Below are 6,735 nucleotides of genomic sequence, written 5' to 3'. Positions count from 1 at the left end.
GGGAGTTACCCGATTTTCCAGGTGTTGTGTGTCTCAGTTTCCCTGGCTAGGAAAAGGGATTCCCTTCCCCCTTGTGCTTCCCAGGTGAGGCGATGGCTCGCCCTGCTTCAGCTCTCGCCGGTCGGGCTGCAGCTGCTGACCAGCACCGATTGTCCAGCAATCCCTAGTGAGATGAACCCAGTACCTCAGTTGAAAATGCAGAAATCACCGGTCTTCTGTGTCCCTCGCCCTGGGAGCTGGAGACTGGAGCTGTTCCTATTCGGCCATCTTGCTCCGCCAAAAACCAAATGGGTCTTATTTATCTTCCCAGAGCTTCTCATTTGTTATTATCCTTATGATCTCATTTGCTTTCCTTATTTTTAAAAGGGCACTCACTGGGTAATTCCCTCACACCCATGGTTCCAGCAAACCCGTCTATGAGAAGTAAAGGATATATTCAAGCTAAAAGTAGGCAGCCTCAGTGAAGGAACAAAGTCCTCCAGCAAGGTTAAAATTCCACCAGGCTTGTGTTTCAAGACCCAAAGCACAGCTTGAACCAGAGAGGTAATTGAGCCAGCTGCTGAGAGGCAGCAGCCACGTCCCCCCAACACATTAATCTGCCTCCCTCTGCTATGAAAGGGACCCAGGGCTTCGATTTTAGCAGCGTGAGGAAACACACTATTTTCATGCGTGGTTCCATAAAAGTCGCCTCCTGGAGCTCTTACCTAAAAAAAAAATAAAGAAAAATACAAGAACAGTCTTTGCAGCTTCACATCGCTTTTTATTTAGCAATCTTACTTTATAAAATTCAACCAGCTGTTTATTTTTTCCACTACTGGCCAAACATGGTACCCAGTGGTGGTTTATTTGGGGTCCATTTTGGCCCACACCATGGTCTAGAGTTGGGGGAAGTTCAAAGGATGGTGTTTGTCTTGGGGGGAATTGGAAGTAAGAAAAAACATTCTTTTCAGGGAAAAGGGCCCTTCAATCATGATGGAAACATTTCCTCTTTATCAGGACAGAATGGGGAAAAGGATAATAGAAATTCATCTTATCCTGTGGATATGCTGTTGCCTGGAATTCAGAGAGAAATCTAAAAACTTAGTAAGAGCACCAAAAAGGGGTTAGGTTGCTCATCTCAGAGGATTCCAACAGGAACTCCCACCTCCTACATTAAGATAATGATGATGATCATGATCATGGTCATAATCATGATCATGATGATGGTTCATTTTATTGGCTATCATGTGTGAGATGAATTATATACCTTATCTCTGAGCAACATGAAAGGCAGTTATTTGTATCCTATTTTACAGATGGGAAAATGAGGTTAGAAAAGTTGTATAATTTGCCCACAGTTTCTCTGCAAATGGTGAAGTGGGGATTCTACCCTAAAACCCATGCTCTCCTCAAAACACCACCTTATCTTCTGACTTCTCTGTATTGTCACACCAAAGTGATAATGAATTTTTTTTTTTTTTTTTTGAGATAGAGTCTTGCTCTGTCACCCAGGCTGGAGTGCAGTGGCATGATCTCGGCTCACTGCAACCTCTGTCTCCCAGGTTCAAGCGATTCTCATGCCTCAGCCTCCCAGGTAGCTAGGACTACAGTGCCACCATGCCTGGATAACTTTTTGTATTTTTTAATACAGACAGGGTTTCACCATGTTAGCCAAGATGGTCTCCATCTCCTTACCTTGTGATCTGCCCGCCTCAGCCTCCCAAAGTGCTGGGATTACAGGTGTGAGCCACCACGCCCGGCCAGTAATGAATATTTTAAAATAAGGTCAAATCAATGTTGTGACAGAATAACTACTCTCCCACAAAGAAATAAAAAATACTGCAAAACCATTAAAGATTATTTTACAGTAATGAGTGGGAAAGTTCCTAGCTCCAGGAAAAGACAACTAACACTGAACAAAGTTTCCAAACATCCAACCTTCTAAATAGACCCACAAACGACTGAGTCAGACATTCACCCAGGACTTCTTAAAAGCTGCAGAACTGGTTCTTTATCAAGAGGAAAGAGGTTGTGGGAAGTCTAGGTAATTAGTCACAGGCCTAGTAGGTCCTGCCGTATTTGGGGTCTGAGCCTTTTCCTTCTACGGTGGATGGGAGGGGTGCTTCTCCACCTCCTAGCACAACAGTTCTCAAATATTTTAGTCGCAAGACCCTTTTACATGTTTAAAAATTACTGATAGTTCTAGGGAGCTTTTGTTTACAGCACCTGTGAACATTCACAATATTATAAATTAAAACTAGAACTTTAAAAATATTTACTTACTAACTTAATTAAAAATAATAAAAATAAACCCATTACATGTTAACTTAAATAAGATTTTAATGTAAATAACTGTATTTTCCAAATAAAAAATTAATGAGAATAGCAGCATTGTTTTACAGTGTTAAAAACCTCTTTACTGGTGAAACCCCGTCTCTACCCAAAATACAAAACTTAGCCAGGCACGGTGGCATGCACCTGTAATCCCAGCTAGCTGGGAGTCTGAGGCAGGAGAATCGCTTGAACTCAGGAAGCAGAGGTTGCAGTGAGCCAAGCTGGCACCATTGCACTCCAGCCTGGGCAGCAAGAGTTAAACTCCATCTCAAAAAAACAAAAAAACAAAACAAAAAACAAAAAAACCCTACTGTCCACTTTCATCCAAAATTGCTAGATTCTTATATCTGCTTGTTCATTTTATCTGTTGTATTTACTTTGATTGAAGAATATGAAAAACACTGACCTTGCACAAATGTGTAATTGGAAAAAAATGAATATTTTAATAGCTGTTAATGTAGCTGTGGATATTCTTCTTTGATATTACAGAAAAACTTAACAAATAGTTATTTCTTAAGCATTGCAATGTAGAATCTGAAACCATGTTAATCATTTCTGGTCTTTGCTATTCATATATTGAAATCCATTGGTCTTTCTTTTTTTTTTTTTTTTTTTTTTTTTTAGACGGAGTCTCGCTCTGTGGCCTAGGCTGGAGTGCAGTGGCCGGATCTCAGCTCACTGCAAGCTCCGCCTCCTGGGTTTACGCCATTCTCCTGCCTCAGCCTCCCGAGCAGCTGGGACTACAGGCGCCCGCCACCTCGTCCGGCTAGTTTTTTGTATTTTTTAGTAGAGACGGGGTTTCACCGTGTTAGCCAGGATGGTCTTGATTTCCTGACCTCGTGATCCGCTCGTCTCGGCCTCCCAAAGTGCTGGGATTACAGGCTTGAGCCACCGCGCCCGGCCTGAAATCCATTGGTCTTTCTTGTACTCAGAATGGATCTTTTTACCCATTTTTTTTAACATCATCCATTGGTAATTGGAAATATTAGTTATTTGAGTTATGCAGATTTTCTAAATTGATACATTTCATTACACTAGTCAGAAACCATACTCTTTGTCACCTATGATGTCATTAGAAAAGTGTTAAGTATGGGAAGCTATCAAGCTTATGGTTGCAGATGCAAATTTTGAAAAATTCTAACTTCTGCTTGAAAACCCATTGTTTTTTTCAAGTGACAACAATACTGTCAGTTACTTTTTTTTTGGAAGTGACAGGCTCTCTTTGTACACTTTCAAGGAAATAGCTGCCAAACTCTCAAGTTGATAGAGAAATAATTTGTTTTTTTGATATTGTTTCAAGTAAAATTGGTGTTCCGTGAAAGAAAGGGCCAGTTCAGCCTACAACTCAGTTGCAAAGTGTTTTTTTCTTAGGACAGCCATCATACTTTTGCATGCAGTAGAAGTACCTTATGTATATTTCCCATTCCATCACAAGGAATATTGTTATTAAGATGTATACATCCAGGCACAGTGACTCACACCTGTAATCCCAGCACTTTAGGAGGCCGAGGTGGACAGATCATGAGGTCAAGAGATTGAGACCATCCTGGCCAACATGGTGAAACTCATCTCTATGAAAAATTTAAAAATTAGCTGGGCATGGTGGTGCACGCTGTAGTCCCAGCTACTCAGGAGGCTGAGGCAGGAGAATTGCTTGAACCCGGAAGGTGGAGGTTGTAGTGAGCTGGGATCGCACCACTGCACTCCAGCCTGGCAACAGAGTGATACTCCGTCAAAATATATGTATGCATGTATACATATATATATATCTCAAAGGGTTGAGATTTACAAAATTTAGTAATTTTTACTACTTCATCAAAGCATTCTTTTTTTTTTAAGACGGACTCTTTGTCACCCAGGCTGGAGTGCGGTGGCACAATCTTGGCTCACTGCAACCTCCACCTCCTGGGTTCAAGTGATTCCCCTGCTTCAGTCTTTCTAGTAGCTGGGATTATAGACATGTGCCATCACACCCAGCTTATTTTTGTTTTTTAATAGAGGTGGGGTTTCTGCCATGTTGACCAGGCTGGTCTCAAACTCCTGACCTCAGGTGATCTGCGCACCTTAGCCTCCCAAAGTTCTGGGATTACAGCCATGAGCATTCTTAATGGAAACTGGAATTCTTTTTTCCTACTGGTTAGTGTGTGGTGGTGAAGAGTATATTTGGGTACCACTGCCTTCATTCATGCTGAGCTACTAGCAGTTTCATCTACCATTATTGTACCATTAGTGCAAAAGTCAACACAGAAAGGCAAATGTTTTATTACGAAAATTATTTTAACCTTGTGAATCCCCTGAAAGGGTCTTGAAGACCCCCAGGAGTCCATGACCACACTATAAGAATAGCTGTCCCATCAAATTGAAGGAAGATGAAGCTTCAAGAAAATCACTGAGGGAGTTGCTTGCAAGAAGTGGAGATTGGCACCCTCCCTGGATGCTTGTGGAACTTCCGAGTCAGTAGGCAAACCCTGGGCTGCCATGATAGATGAAGGGATTCTTGGGAGAACTTGGCATGCCTATCCTGGAATCTAGGGGGGACCACAACATAGGATTGTGCATTTTTACTGTTCATTAAGATGGCTGGCTGAGGGCAAGAATAGGGGCTGAGGACCAAGGGAAAAGGGTAATTTGTCCATTCAGATGAGGTACTCTTTTACAGCCTGCACAAGGCATAATGTGTATCAGTGGCAGCTCCAGGTTGGGAGCATGCATGCACCCAAGGACTTCCTACCTGGAGATTTCTAAAATCATGAGGCTAGCTGGAGTAGCCCCCAGTAGTATGGAGAGATGGGATGGGACTGTGGATAATGTGTGTCTTGGTCCTCTGAGACTGCCGTAACAAAAATACCATAGACTGGGTGGTTTATAAACAACAGAAATCTATTCCTCGTGGTTCTGGAGGCTGGGAAGTCCAAGATCATGGCAGATTTGGTGTCTCGTGCAGGTCTGCTTCCTGGATCATAGATGGCTGTCTTCTCACTGGGTCTTCATGTGGTGGAAGGGGCAAGACAGTTCTGTGGGGCCTCTTTTATAAGGGTACAAATTCCATTCATAATCATTTAGTAAAGGCCCCACCTCATTATACCACCACATTGGGGATTGGGACTTCAACAAGGGATTTTTGGGGGATGCAAGCATTCCATCTATTGCCTTGTGCCTAGGAAGAAAATGAGGTATCTTCTACCCAGTCTAGTTCTCCGCAACCATTTGAGAATGTTAAAGAGGATGTCAGAGGTTCTCAGGGCTTCATGCAAGGTAGCAGAGTGCTAAAGGAAGGGGCAGGGGACAGAAAGATGTCCAAAGCTGATAAGAGGATAGATGCCCCACAAGGTAAAGGATCATTGAGAGAGATTAGAGGGGTCAGGGACATCTGGGGCAGCAGGCGCCAGGATGAGGCTCGATATTACCTCTAGAAAACCATGCATGTCATCAACACAGAGAGGACCACAACAAACAGAGCAGACCAAGGGCATCTCCTCACCTCTGCCAGCAGATAACTCATCTCTTCTTCCTAACTCTGAATTGCCTGCAAGGATAGACCACCCAGGCAGGGGAGGGGAAAGGAAGTGAGCTAGTACTGCTTATGTCCTCTCCTGTTTTCCCCATTCCCACCATACAAGGCTTTTCCCCATTCCCACCATACAATGCCCAGAGACAGAAGAAGGAAGAGCAGCAGTTCACAATCCCCTTATTCGAGTTGGAACAGCCTGGGAGTTTGAAATGGACATTCAGAACCATAGTCTTAAACTAGACCGAATTGAGTTTCAATTGCCTGATGTGTCAAGAAAATAATTGGATCAGTTTATGTTCTTGATAAGGTATCTGCTACACTGTGAGGAAGATTTAATACAATATAACTAGAGGTAGTGAATGAAATAAATGGGATTGTTATGTGTTTATTCCCCCAAAGAGCTGAGGCCACAAATCAATCATGTTTAAACAACTAAAACTGGCTGTAAAGCACAATGACCAAGATTCCTTTCAGCCACCTCCCTAAAGTATCCATGGAAGTAAAAATAAGTGTTGTCTCTTTTTCTGCCCATCATTGGCTAGAAAACTCCATGGAGTAATGAAGGGAGCATTGGGTAGAGTGAAGATACACAGCTTCTGTCTTCCCAGAAACCTCTATCCATTGTCACCATACCTCCATCCCATCTGACACCAGTGGACTGCTAATTGCATTACTTTGCTTGTCCTCCGGCCACAAAGGTGGACATGTCGTTAAGGCTTGGCCAAACATGACTCCCCATCTCCTTGCTTACAACAATTAGTGTATTGGGCAGACTAAGACCAAAGCAGGCCAATCAGAGTGCCATCAAGTGAATTAATCTATGGTTGCTAGGGCAGGAAGTTGTTTTCTGTTTTTTTTTTTTTTTTTTTTTTTTTTTTTGAGACTGAGTCTTGCTCTGTCGCCCGGGCTGG

General features: G+C 42.8%; 1 pseudogene; it reads right to left on the bottom strand.

Moving 5' to 3' along the window:
• The window catches only part of LOC105508213, a 22,029-nt pseudogene extending 15,499 nt beyond the window's left edge, over positions 1 to 6,530 (bottom strand).
• Between the last annotated feature and the right edge of the window lie 205 nt (positions 6,531 to 6,735).

This window comes from Colobus angolensis, unplaced genomic scaffold (genome assembly GCF_000951035.1).
Source record: "Colobus angolensis palliatus isolate OR3802 unplaced genomic scaffold, Cang.pa_1.0 Scaffold10, whole genome shotgun sequence".
Classification (NCBI taxonomy): Eukaryota; Metazoa; Chordata; class Mammalia; order Primates; family Cercopithecidae; genus Colobus; species Colobus angolensis.
Note: the sequence above shows the minus strand (reverse complement) of the source record. Positions and strands in the feature narration are given on the sequence as shown.